The following is a 15520-nucleotide window of genomic DNA, read 5'->3' as shown; positions in this document are numbered from 1 at the left end:
TGAATGGGTCAGTAATTCCTCAGATGCAATAGAACTAGTGAAGAGAAAAAAAAAACTAGCTAACTCAAATTGAACCAAGTATTAAAAAAAGGTAAAACTCCTAAGTATGTGTTAAAAAACGTGCAAACTAATGTCATACAGACAACTTGCCTGTTTAAGTTGGACGACGTTTCGGAGCACTTTTGTGTTTCTTCTTCAGATCAGAGTGCCGCGGAAATGTTAGTGTTTGCAACTGTTGTTCGAGAACAAAAAATAAGTTTCCACTAGGTGTTTGCAATGGAATCTCATTAGTCAAGAAACATGTTACGTAATTGGCTATTGATATTTACTTGAAAATACTTCAACAGCGTTACTCAAAACTGGGAGAATTAATCATAAATATTCGACTTGAAAGTGTTTAATAAACTCCAAATCAGACTTTCATTATTTGATTTATATGAGTGAAAAATAGTAATCGTTATACAAGAAAAATAAGCAATTAATTTTTCGTTATATCGTTTGAAAAATAAGTAAAAGACAACAGTATTGAAAACAAATAGAGTAATTGATGCAGTAGTGATATTTGTACAATATCAGGTTGACCTCAGACTGTAAAAGAAGGTAGTTCTTGCCATCGGTTTGTACAAAGTGTACACACAATAGCAATATCTTAACCAAGTAAAAGGGAAGTTTGCAGCCAACCTATTCATCAAAGAACCCCATACGCTGCTTTTTTCACAAGATTGCAAACAAGGTCATTAATCATTTACGGCTTAGGAATCACCCAATGCCTTCCATCTGTCGTGAAAAATAACAGCTCAAACAGTTTGTCAAGGAGTATACGGTTGTTGTCAATTCATCGATCTACATTCCAGTTCTATTTACCATCTTTGAGAACAGTTATAACTAAGATATATATGTATTATAAGCTGACGGGGAATGTTTAAACTTAATTAAAACAATGTAAGTTTAACAGCAATCATATATTTCAAAGTAATAACTTGAACTGAAATTTTAGCTCAAATTTTTTTAATTATAACAAATCTTCTTCATAAACAACTTTTGCGGTTTGCTTTCCATCTACCAACAAATAAAGATTTTTGGGTGATCCCATCCTTGAACACCTTACATCTTATTGACCATGAGATAAGCAAGGTTGTTTGAGAAATCATCCATCAACTTTTATATTTTGAACTTGAATCTCTTTAATCTAAGCTCTAAAGGGTCAACCTGCCAAGATTGTTTAAGATTGACTCAAAAGACTGGGAGTAATTAACCAACAGGCTTTACAAAATAGAAATAGGGTTAAGTAGAAGTTAGAATTTTGACCCCCTTAGGACATTCCCCATAGTTCATAATGTTTACATACACATTTTGGTTGAGTTTGGCCCAATAGGCTCAGAGGAGTTAGGGTGTAAACAGACACGCGTTTCATATTTATATATATAGATATAATTTTATAAATAGTTTCTGTTCCAGATGTTTTCTAAACAGTACCAATTTTAAATATTTTTCTTAAACCATAATGTTATTGATCTCGGAGTTATTTTACTTAGGTAACAAGATGTAAAGAAATTAATCATAAGTAAATAGAGTTAACTACGACATTTGTAGTTGATATTTTACTAAGCGGAGTGGTCAGCGTATCAAAGAGTCTGGGGTTCGAGACGTGATGCCACTGAACACACTGTTGGCGCGTTATAAAAGTTATAATAACTTAATCATTCTGTTCAAAAAGCCAGACAAAGGCATTGTGGTCTTGGATGCTGTTGTCCGGCATTGTGGTCTTGGATGCTGTTGTCCGGCATTGTGGTCTTGGATGCTGTTGTCCGGCTATCTTCTTTCTCTCTGATCAGTAGTTCAAAATTAGGGACAGCTGTACCCGAATCCTAGAGGTCTATACCCTGGACATTTAGCCCATGTGCGTATAAGATGCCATTCATGTTGAAAATTTCCCCTGGAGGGTCAGGTATAACTTTACTGATTTACAACACTAAAATCCAGGGTTCGATTTGCAGCGGTAAACAGAGCGCAGACAGCTTTTTGCTGACAACAACAACAAAAAATCAACTGACAATCCTAATTCCAGTTTAATGTAGCTCCCTTTACCTTTAAGATTTATTTTCAACACCGAACTCGTTGAAATATTGAGGAAGAGAAACGATCTTATTTGTTATTGGTGTTGCCCCTCAGGTGACTAAACGGTAAGCGTGAGAGCTTACAACGCTAAACTTCGGGCTCGATCCGTGCAGTGGATACACCACGGATAGCCTATTTTGCAGCTTTGCGCTTAACAACAAACAAACAAAGTGACCGGTGTTTGAAAATTGAAACACGTCTTCCAACTGCCCTTGTATACGTCATAATGTATCCTGTAATCAGCTGCTTGTAAGAATTATGTATTACTGAGGCATTATCAGGTATATATTACTAATGAATTTAAGTATAACTATTAAAACATTGTAAGGATATCGTCTTTTATATATATATATATATATCAAATAATTTCTAAAAGTATTAAGTTTTGGAATCAAACTTAAAGACGAATATATAACATGTAATGAGTAATTATTTGACTTAAATTTAAAAAGAAAAAAAAAACTATTTCACTATCAGTAAAGCTGCTTATCACAAACTCACAAGGCTTCAGGTTAGACGAAAGATCCAAAATCTGGGTTCATAGACTTGTGGATAAATGCATTACAGAACCGATGTCGGAAGCTTTAGGAGGAACATCCAACAGGAAATAGGGAGCAATTTGTTTTGGTACCAGATAAGGAATTGATGTATCTTAGACCTTCAGGAGAAACATCCGTCAAAGATTAACCGGCAACATATTATAATTTTAGTTGATAAATTGGCGCACTTTATAACTTTAGGAGAAATATCAAGGAGGATATAGGTGGTAAATTGTGATAACACTGAAAAGGGACTTGTGTACTCTAAAGTGTGATGAGAAACGTCTACCAAAAAATACACAACAGCCAGTTTATTAAAACATAGGTTGGGGAATTAGTGTACTTCAGATATTCAGAAAAAACATCTAGCGGGAGATAGGAGACAAAAACTGGGCAATTGGTATATTTTAGACAACTAGGAAAAACATTCAACAGAGGATAGGCGGCATTTTATTGTAATTTTCTTCTTTAGAGCTTCTGGGAAAACGTCTAGAAGAGGATAGATGGTGGAATATTGTAACGCAGACGTAGTTACGTGTTTAGAGCTTCAGAAGCAACATTCAACAGAAGATAGGTGTCAGTTTCTTAAAACACTGGATAAGAAATTGGGTATTTTAAACCTTTAGGAGAAACACCCAACAAAGAGTGAATGGCAGTTGACTGCCTAGATGAGAAATGGGTGTGTATTAGAACTTCAGGAGAAACATCCAGTAAAAAACAGGTATCGAGGCTAATATAATTATATTTAGAAAATCTGTGTCTACCTTTTCTACAAACAAATAGAACCAATGTAAGATTTAGAGAATCCGTCTCTAACTACTACACAAACATATGGAACTAATGTTTCTTTACATGTACAAACAAATGGTGGCATCATATGATTCTGTGTGTTGTTTCCAAGTCACCTACTGTCATGTATCGTTTATAAATATTGAAAATTTCCTGATATGGTTTAAATTGTTTTTATTTACCTTCATGTCTAACTAGCATTCGATTTAAACGTATATATACACACACACGCCCTTCTTCATCTAGTGTTACCACAAACTCCTATAAAAAAACATAGAAAATTACATTTACAGAGCTTTCTAGATACTCTACAAACATATTGTAAAAACAGGTAAGATTTGCCATTATATAAACATAAGGAACCAATGTAAGGTTTAGAAAATTCGTGTTTTTACACTACACAAACATACGGAACTAACAATAGATTTAAAGAATCCCTGTCAAGGTATTATATAAACAGATGGAAATAATGTAAGATTTAGAGAATCCATATCTCACTGTCATATAAACAGATCACAGCTTTCTTTGTACCTGATATTGTTTCCCATTTGTTTTAAAATTGATGACCGAATCTTCTCTGAATGTTATATTACTTTTGTTCTGATAGTAAAGAATTTAGACACGTCTATTTCTGGTTTATATGTACAGGTAAATTTAGCTTTTTCTTGAAGTGTTCTGCTGATGTACTCTTGTTATTATACTGTTCAATTTTTTTTAAGTTATCATGATTTATCGCCAAGTTTACTGGAGAATAGCTCGCCTGAAGTTCTTTAGACATAGTGTTGGATTTTCATTCTTTTACATTTAGTACTGAAATATAAAATCTGTATTTCATGCCGTTTTAGACTTTATAGTAGTTAGTCACAATTTTTCTCTACACGATACTACATTCTGTACGTTTTAAAATAATTTACGGTCTCTTCATAACTAATATTGATATCCTCACGACTTGAGAGTAGTTCGTTACATACTTTTTAAAACCAAATGTTGACTTTCCCACGACTTCAGAATAGTTAGTCACACATTCTCTTTAAACCAAATGTTGACTTTTACACGACCTTTGAATAGGTAGTCACATATTCTTAAAATATTATGTTAACTTTCAACTGAACGACATTTTAGTAACTAAACATAAGATATTTAAACGGAGAGTTAACTTTCACACCAATTTATAGCAGTTAGTTACAAAGTGTAAAGCATTTCCACGTGACTTTAAATTAAGTATTTCCAAGTTCGTGTTTGTAACGTTGGACTTAATACAATTTGAGGGAAGAGAAACCATAAGCTTTATAAATATTCGTATGTTTAATAAAGTACCGGTATGCCTGCTTTATTCTGTATGTAAAATTTCTCTTGTATTACTTACGAATGTTAACCAAATCATAGCCGTATTTGCATTCTCAACAATGCATACTAAACGTTCACATTAACTACTAAAATGTATGTGCAAATGTGAAAACGTTGTTTTTTTTATGGCCTGGTTATGATCCTCTTTGATGAAGCAACGTTATGGCTTCAAAAATTTCCCCAGAATGACTTATAAGGTTTCATTTACCACAGAAAAAAAAAGAGCAGAATAATAATAATAATAGCCTCTCCTGTAGTTGATGGCTTTCTTCTGCACGCTGCCCTTCTGTTCGTCAGGTGTTAATGGCGGCTGCCGCGAGGGGTCGCCCAAGTTAGCTGAGTCACAAGTGTGCTTCTCAGTGGTTCCCGAGAATTTCGGACTCAAAACACGGTAGGGTGCTTTAGAGAGTTGACGCTAGTCCCAGACTATCACTCCTTAGATTGACCGACTAAGTAACCAAGTCAACACTCTGTGTACACAGTGACAAAGATCTAGCGTAGTAGTTATATTTCATCAACTGCGTATTGAATCTCGAAACAAAAAGGTTGTTTGCTCTGCTCTTTCTCTCTCCTGTTCGCTCATCGACCGTGCAAGCTGTGAGGTCTGCAGCCATGGCGACGGCGCGTTCCTCGTGATGTGTGTTGCAAACAGCACGAGAAGCAACAGCAATAATACCTGTTTCATCACACCTGAGTAAAGGTAAGGTTACCCGTGGTAGGTTCAGAGAAATTTGGGGCACTTAGATAACGAAATTTTTTGGACACAGTAAGGGAGAGTAAATTGGTTTTAAAAAAAAACACCTTTGAAACAAAATGGACGTACTGTAGGAGTGAAGAGGACGCATGAAAGAGTCGAAACTAGTTCCCTAGTCTTTGTTCTAATATTTTATTATAAAAGTGTTGTTCTTTTGGTTAATTCAGCTAGTATACACGTTATTGTGTATTTTACACAACTAATTAGAGTAATTGACCTGTTTTGTTAATTAAAACACAGGACACAATGGTGTTACAAACTTATGGTAGAAACTTTAAGGCAATACAGAGCGAAGTAAAAACATCTTATGAGATAGTCCCGTTTAAACGGATATATATATATATATATATATATATATATGTCATATAGAATATTTGGCAATGCTGATGTTGCTACCGGTAAGATTTTTACTGACGCTAAGAAAGTTGATTACACTACCATTTATTGGGTCAGTAATTACTTTGTTTGTTATTAAGCACAAAGCTATATAATAGCCTAACTGTACTGTGCCCACCACAGGTATTGAAACCCGCATTTTAGCATTTTAAGCCTTCAAACTTACCGCTGAGCCAGTGAGGGGGGTAATAATTACTAAGCATTCATTTATGTTATCTTGCTAAGCATTGATACCTCTGTGTATATGCTCTAACCCTTTCTCAAACTTAACCTCAATAAAATGTCAACATTTCTTTATATATTCATGAATCACAATACAAAATAATTACGTTTTGTCACGTGACTCTGTTACTGACGCTAAGTTCCCCTGGTGGTTGATGCCATTATATTTTCTACTGGAAGCGTAACCACTTCATTTAATACAATATATCCCCTTTCACAATATAGCAGTCACTATGTTTGTTTGTGTTTGAAAGCAGTTAAATACCATCATTATTGTTTGTGTTAATAGTTAGCGGCCACTAGTTTCTTTGTGTTTGAAATACGTAACGGTCACCATGATTGTTTATGTCTGATATAGCTAGTGGCCACTAGCTTGTTTGTGTTTGAAATACGTAACGGTCACCGTGATTGTTTATGTCTGATATAATTAGTGGCCACTAGCTTGTTTGTGTTTGAAGTACGTAACGATCACCATGATTGTTTATGTCTGATATAGCTAGTGGCCACTAGCTTGTTTGTGTTTGAAATACGTAACGATCACCATGATTGTTTATGTCTGATATAGCTAGTGGCCACTAGCTTGTTTGTGTTTGAAGTACGTAACGATCACCATGCTTGTTTATGCCTGATATAGTTAGTGACCACTGGTTTGTTTGTGTTTGAAGTAGTTAGTGGCTAATTTTCTTGTTTGTGTGTGAAATATTAAATGGCTAATTTTCTTGTTTGTGTGTGAAATATGAAATGGCTAATTTTCTTGTTTGTATGTGAAATATTAAGGGGCTAACTTGCCTCTGGTTGAAGAAATTAGTCGTCACTATGCTTGTTTGTGTGTGAAGTAAATATGATGAATATTTTGGACTTACCTGAATGTTTCTTTTACCCTTGTCTTATGCATACAACTTGTACTGTTTTGTATTATGCAAACAGAAAGTTTTGACTGGTGGATTTACTATTTTATTCGTGTTTTTTTACCTTTGTTTTAAGTTACTTATTGGTAATTAAGATAAATAAGGTGTAGTGAGGTATCTAAAATAAAGTAAACCAACGTGAATCTCTTAACGATTACTTAGTTGTTAGCTAATATGGATTGACAAAGCCATGCAAATAATAGAACTCTTCGTTTTCTGATTTGTTTGTTTTTTGACATGAAAACTCCTATCACTAATTCAGCCAATCTATCCAGATAATAATTTGTAATTAAAAGTGTTACATCTGATAAGATATCTAATGGTCTGTTGTAGCAGATTGAACAAAATGTGTTCTGAGAAGAGGGACACGTGGTGACGTACACTAACATATTGTTTCTTACGGATGTGCAATTCCTCTTGAAAGTTCATATATACGAAGGAGTCATATACACGTGTAAGCCCTTCATATACGAAGGAGTCATATACTTGTGTAAGTCGTGGACGTATCCTTGAGATTTTCTCTCAAATAAAAGCATGAGTTTCACGCATACGCGCCCTAGATAGTACAACAAATTAGGTTAAAACCGTAAAGTAAAGGTAGTATATATATATATCAACAGTTGTAACTGCCAAGCTGATATCGATATGCTTTCATCTATAATATGGCGACTAGCCTATAATTACATGAACTAGATTGTGTAAGCATTAATTAGACTTGATAAAGCTGAGGAGTTGAGTTCTATTTCCGGATTTCTCGTCGTTAAAAACTGGCATGGAAAACTTTCATCAAATAATAGTGTCATATGCAGTTAGTCAAAATATTTAACTACAGAGTCGCATAAATGAAATATTAACTAAAATACACTTTTTTTCTATAAAAGTTTCCATGAAGAAACTATGAATACATTAAACTTTATTTTTACCAAGATGTTCCTTAACAATAAAGAGACTATATTTCGTTTTTATCAGAATATTATTAACACTTTATTTGTTATCAAAGTTTTTTTTTGAAGATGTCACATTTCGTTAATCATCAGAACTTTACTAACAATGAAGGCAACATTTCGCTCTTGGTCAAAATTTCTATAATGCTGTTAATAATAACGTGTCTATTTTTTGTTTTATCAGAATTTGGTACCTGATGATGACACAACCTTGTCGAAACGTTGTACATTTGCTGTTATGTTAAACATATATTTAATGGTTTTCTTCATTACCCATTCAAGCCGTCTCCAAGCATTATTATCAGAGATACTATGTTTCGTTTTTATCAGAATTTCATTAACAATGAGGAAACTATATTTCATTTATGTCAGAATTTCGTTAACAATGAAGAACCAATATTTCGTTTTTTTTTGTCGATTCTCTTTATCAAGTGATTTAGCAATAAAAATACTGCATGTCGTTTTTTATCAAGTGCTTTTAGCAATGAAAATACTGCAGGTCGTTCTTTATCAAGTGATTTAGCAATAAAAATACTGCAGGTCGTTCTTTATCAAGTGATTTAGCAATAAAAATACTACAGGTCGCTCTTTATTAAATGATTTAGCAATAGACATACTGCAGGTCGTTCTTTATCAAGTGCTTTTAGCAATGAAAATACTGCAGGTCGTTGTTTATCAAGTGATTTAGCAATAAAAATACTGCAGGTCGTTTTTTATCAAGTGCTTTTAGCAATGAAAATATGCAGTTCGTTCCTTATCAATAAAGAATAGATTTCCTTATCTATCAAGAATTTCGTTAATATTGAATAGATTTCTTTTCTCACCAAGAATTTTGTTAATAGGAAAGAGACTACATTTCGTTCCCTGTCGAGTTTTCGAAAACAGTGTAGACATCACATTATATTTTCATAAACAGTTCTACTAATAACGTAGAGTCTACGTTCTGTTATTTATCAAGAGTTCCACTAACAATGTAGAGTCTACTTTCTCTTATTTATCAAGAGTTCCACTAACAATGTACAGTCTACATTCTGTTATTTATCAAGAGTTCCACTAACAATGTACAGTCTACGTTCTCTTATTTATCAAGAGTTCCACTAACAATGTACAGTCTACATTCTGTTATTCATCAAGTGTTCCATTAACAATCTAGAGTCTACGTTCTGTTATTTATCAAGAGTTCCACTAACAATGTACAGTCTACATTCTGTTATTTATCAAGAGTTCCACTAACAATGTAGAGTATACGTTCTGTTATTCATCAAGAGTTCCACTAACAATGTAGAGTATACGTTCTGTTATTTGTCAAGAGTTCCACTAACAATGTAGAGTCTACGTTCTGTTATTTAAATCCAACAATTGTATTTCACTCTCTCTTTTTTTCTTTTTTTTTTTGTACAATAATGTTTCTTCTGATCATAATTCTTCCTTAGGTCCGTATTGCATCATAGATTTTGTACTGGTATTTAGAAAACTAAAACAGTTTTTAGCTGGAATGGCATGCATTCTTCCCTCTCTCAGTTTTTTCTGAAATAAATTTCCTCATATACTTTATACTCTTACATGCTTTTTAAAACTTCCTTTAGGGACGAACAATGAGGCCATCAGATCAGCACAGAACAACTGAACTGCAACAAGTCCATAGCAGTTATTTGAAAAACTGCGTAATTGTCGTTAACCGACAGTACTTTCTAATGAAAGCTTCAAGACAATGTATATATCCAGCATGAATGTAAGAAAAGTTTATTTTTATCACCAATAGTAACTTATAATGCACCTAGTAATTATGATGCTTACATGAAAAATAAGGGTTATTCTAAGCACGGCAATAGCATACAGTTAATACTTCATTTAAGCATGACAGGAATAAAAATATATTTTTTCAAACACACACACATATATATATAGCTTGTGGTGGTTTTTGCTAAATTTCAGAGCAAAATTGTAATAGAACGCCTGGTTGATATTCAGTTTTACAGCAGTTAGAACTTTCATTGCTTTGCTCGGTTACCTAGGAGATATTTATATTTACAAAAATTGAGACCTCCGCTATACTGCTTGCTTACATAATATATATTCAAATTTGCTTCAGTAGACAGCTCCATTGTGTTGCTTGGTTACCCGGTAAATGTTAAAATTAACGAGAGTTGAGAGCTCCACTATGTTGCCTAGATACCTATCAGATAGTAAAATTTACTAGAATATTTTGCTCCGTTGTGTTGTCAATTATATTTAAATTTACAAGAGTTGAGATTTCCTCTAAAATGATTGGTTACCTAAAGACATTCAAGTTTAAGGGAGCTTGAGGTTCCATTGTGTGCTTGGTTACCTAGTGGGTCTTTAGATTTCTAGGAGTCTATTGTGTTTCATATATGTATTCATATTTACACAAGTACGTGTCTTTATAGTTATCTTTCGCATATTAAAACATTTACACAAATCGAAACTTCTATTGCGTTGCCTGACTACAAAATCATAAACATGCAGATCAAACTTTGTGCTGAAGCAATTCTGCGTTATTGTAAATGAGAACATCAATAGAAACTATTTCCGACAGATTACTTTTTCTGATAATATTGCACCATTTATTTCTTAGTCTTTAAGATTCTATTGTTGTTCATTTTTTCATGGGTTATAACTTGATTTTGGGTTGATCTAAATTTCTCGACATGCTTTTTTCACCAATTAAATTCTTCTTTTGTAGTTTAACAAAACATAGTAAATTTCAAATCATCATTGCCTATTTATTATAATTTATTATTAACTTCCAGACCAAAGGATTTGTAGATAATGAATCCCGATAAACATGTGCTTACTTTGTTATCGTTTTAGAGTATATTCTGTCTTCTTTATCCACTCCTTTAATCTAAAGGTTTGTAACCTTGTTAAGTTCACATGCCGTTATTAATATTTTCCTAATCCTCTGTCGTTCTTTTATTTTATTTTTTTATTTGAGAAAGCAAGTACAGTGAGCACGTAAGACGTTCGATACTCTTATTATTTTTTGTAGGTCTATATAAATGGCAACAAGAGGATGTAATCTATGCCTATGTTCTCCATATATTTGCCCGATTTCGAGCAGCAGTTTATGCACATCCAGCCAAGAATACTTGATACTCTACTTATGAAATTATAAAATCTGATTATTTCGGCATGTTATAGTCTTAAGATCCCACTTTAATAAGCTCGAGATAAAGCGGATATTTAATTAACAGATTTTTGTTGTTGTTGTTGTTTTCGACAGTTAAATTAGCTGAATGTAAAAGATAGAAATGTTTTTGTTTTAGAAAATTAACAACAAAAGTTATTATTAAACAATGGACTAACTTGGATTTTAATTTGAACTGACAGATTAATTGTTTTCCTTGAGCTCTGCAAAATGTTCTGACACTTGCCTGTGAACATTCACTACAATGTTTTTTCAAAAGCAATACTTTAATAGGCCACGATATAAAACATATTTACTGGTGTTCTTTTCAAAGCCTGAAAGCTAAGAACTGTAAAAAACATAATTATAGTGTATACTTATTTCTCGCACTTCTTCATTGGTGTCTTTTACCGATCATTTGCAACGCAACAGTTGCCATGATAAGCTTTTTTTTTACCTTTTGGCAAGAAAAACAAACGTGATCTGGCTCTCATGTGAGTTGACAGGTAAAAAAATTAGTAAACTTTATATTATAGAGTAGGAAGCAACAATAGTTTGTTTTTATTTTTCAGAGTGTAGAGAAGAAAAAAAAAGCGACCGGGTGTTTGTGGCAATTCTTCTAACACGATTGTTCCAAAGATAATGTTATTTTGCGTTTAGTCTTCCGACACGTACATTATGATAAATCCATAGAATCTAGAATAGGTTGTCTGCGGAAAGGGCTCTCGCAAAGCCATCTCGTAATTACCTAGTCATGCTATACGAACGGTGTCCCTTGTGACGGCGCAGTCGAGGGAACACAGCTCGAGGCAACCATGTACGTATCTGCCATTGACAGGTGGTACACCCTGTTCTTCGTTAACTCGTTCCCGGGCATTTTATTGTTGACAAACTTCGAGCTCAAGCCGATTAATTGTTGGTATTAAAATTACTTGATGTTTCTACTTAAGAAAGAGTCTACAAACAGCTTATCTGAACACACAATGGATATTACTTCAGCTCTGAACTGTTATCAAACGTCTTCATTTATCACATTTTACCGTTGACGTTTGTTTTGTTTTTTTATCTCTGTTCGAAACGTCATTGCATTGGTATATGTGAATAAGATGCTAATACAGCTTTGTCTTCTTGACAATGCGCATTTATTACATCGAACTTATAAGCTCCAAAAAGATCTGTTTTTGACAGTCACATAAACACACAATCATACAGAACATATTGTACAATCAGAGTAAAATAAGATGTATGTGGAACATATCAGTCTCACTTTTGGACTTAAGCCTTAATAATAATATGTAGACTTGGTTTTGATGTATAGTACTTTACTCACCACTAATAGCCTAAAATCGTTTAGCCGTTTGGATAATTGTCTGTTATTATTCAGCGGACTAACTGGTCAGTTATCTATTTGTGAACCTCTTTTCACCACAACGTAAGTTTCAGTGAAGAAAATATTCGATAGAATATGAATTGGGTGTGAGGAAAAACTGTAATATTTAATCTCCGATATTATTTCATTCAACGTAATCAAGCCAAATCCTTCCTAGCAGGACAAACGTTAGAGAAGTTCAGATAAACTTCTTCATCGTCATCAGATTTATACGTTTTAACAGGTATCTGCCAGACGAAGTTGTAATCAACCGAAAAGAACCCAATTTTCTGGCAAGAAAACGCTTTTTTTTTTGTCCTTGATTTGAAACCCAGGTTGATGGAGAACGTTGTATATACTTTTCAATGTTGTTTTGTTTGTCCATCCGTAGTGTTAACATTGTTGTGTATAATAAAACTATAAACTTTTTGAAATATGAGTTAATAGAGATTTTGCGGTTTTAAGATGAAAAAAAAAAGTCGTGATATGAAGCAATAGACAATTTGAACTCTTGGTGATTTTAAGTATTCTAATAGAGGATAAAAAGTTGATATAACCCTAAGCAAGCTAAATAGAAACACGCAAACATAATGGATATTTTACAAGATTTATCTAGAAAGTATATATGAACAAAAAATAAGTACGATAAATGAGAGGTGAATAAAGCTGTCGGGCCTGTTCTGTAAAAAAAAACCTTTGGTAGACACTTAAACCTATTATAAGGCTGAATACACTTAATGAAAGTCCATTACTGCAAGCTACGTGTGTAGATTGACACTTAAAACAGTTCTTGATTATAAAAGTTAATGAAAACGTAGATGCCAGGTATTATCTTCAAACCCCATATTGTATTATGTAATTAGCAGCTTCAAACCGTCTAGAATCCAGCGACTAAATCTTGTTAGATTTAGTCGGATTCCACCAGTATATGACTACATTAACGACACAGTCCGACGTTAATGAGGTTCACATATTCATATAGACTTTAAGACACTGTTCTGATGTCTTATTAGAACGGAGAAAAAAAAATTGAAGCTATTTGGAACTTATTTACATTTTCGTAAACACATTTTGTTTTTCTGTAATTAAAGCAAATATGATGATTATTTGGCAAGATTAAGATTGAGTAATTTCTTGTCGTGTCAGAAATGCTGACTAATTTATTATTTCCCCATTAAAATAAGGTTTCATTTCTTGTTGAATTTGGTTTGTAAAAAATTGTTACAAAACTGAATTAGTAGATAAAGGAAAACGGCTCCATAGGAATCGGCCTCTTTGCTCTTCTACTTCATGGCTACATTGTTCGTGATATGGCCACTGTTAAAATCACTTTATCCTTACTTCAGTGCGGTTAGCTTGTTTTCTTCCTTTCCACCAGTTCATTTGCAAATCGTAACGCTCCTTCTCAATTCTGTTTTTCATTTACACATGTGCATATTGCTACGTACAAGAATTTACATCTGCCTTAGTCAACTACCATTTCCTGAACAGTGACGGGCAAAAAAAGAATGCCTTGAAGCCCTCTGGCGATAGATTATGTAGAATCTGCCTTGAAGCCCTCTGGCGACGGATTATGTAGAATCTCACTGTACAGGTCAAAATAGTCACCAGAGGTTTAAGCAATATTCCAATGCGTTTATTAATGATAGGTATATACATATGTATCTATATACATGTGTGTGTAGATGTTTATATGATGTAAGAATGTATATAATTATGCTGGCTTTTGTCCAGAGTATTTGTAAGTGTTCCAAAGTTATACCGGATTGTACGCACTTACTACCGAGTTTTGAGAAAAACATTTTACTTCTTTTCTTTCTTTAGTGCAAAGCTACACACTGGACTACTTGCGCTCTGTACACCGCGGGGAATCGAACCCCGGATTTTAGAGTGTAAGTAAGTAAACGTATCGCTCACCCGGTATGGTACCTGAGAAAAACCTTGCGCTTAAATCTTATAAATCATATCGATGTTCTACCTATTCTTTCGTGGTTTTTATTTGAATATGGTGCTTTAATTCTGGAATTCTTAAGTATTATTAAATATCTGCGGATTATGCCTTAATATCATATTAACATCTTTAAACGTATATAATTAACCTTTTACTGAACGGTATTGTTATTTACGTTGTTTGTCTATCTTTACTATGTGAGACCTAGTTGTTAACGTGTGTGAAGTGTGAATCAAAGGACTCATGGTTCGCATCCCTTTGCCACAAAACCACGCTCCGCAGTTTGGAGCCGTGGGTGCGCTATAAAATTAACGGTGAAATTCCACTATTTGGTTGGAGAAAAGAACTAGCGGTTGGGACTGTAGACTAGTTGTATTTCATCTCCAGTCTCATCAGTTCAGATTTAAAAATGGCTATGTACAAATAGCTCTTTGAGTAACTTTTCGCAAAAACAAATCTGAAAGAACAAATTTGACTTTTGTTTTACAGTATGTCCGAAAAGGCTAGAACCATAGGCACTTCAAGAATTTTACAGAATATGTTAGAAACAAGTTTGGATTAACAACGGGATTCACTCGACTTTCTCGTGTTTTGACAGCGTCATAATCAGTCACGTATCTAAAATTAAGAACACCTGCAAATCAGCTATTGTTCTAGGCTTTTCGGACACCGTTTATAATTAAAGTTTGCGTTGTCACGTGTATACATACTTAATCAAATGATTTCTATTTACGACAAGTCTGAAACCATTATGACGATGCCAGTTTTCATCCTTAAATTTAAATGGATATATCAAGACGCTTTCATTTCTCTTACAAACTGCTAGAGTTCTAGTTACAAATGGCCACCAGAGGGGGGCCAGGGAATGAAATATCACTCAGTTAGATCAACTCGATCTTTTGATTTGCCCGGCATAGCCAGGTGGATAAGGCGCTCGACTCGCAATCTGAGGGTCGCGAGTTCGAATCCCCGTCCCACCAAACATGCTCGCCCTTTTCAGCTGTGGGGGCGTTATAATGTGACGGTCACTCCCAC

Source organism: Limulus polyphemus, unplaced genomic scaffold, assembly GCF_000517525.1.
Source record: "Limulus polyphemus unplaced genomic scaffold, Limulus_polyphemus-2.1.2 Scaffold412, whole genome shotgun sequence".
Taxonomy (NCBI): domain Eukaryota; kingdom Metazoa; phylum Arthropoda; class Merostomata; order Xiphosura; family Limulidae; genus Limulus; species Limulus polyphemus.
This window is presented reverse-complemented; position numbering follows the sequence as displayed.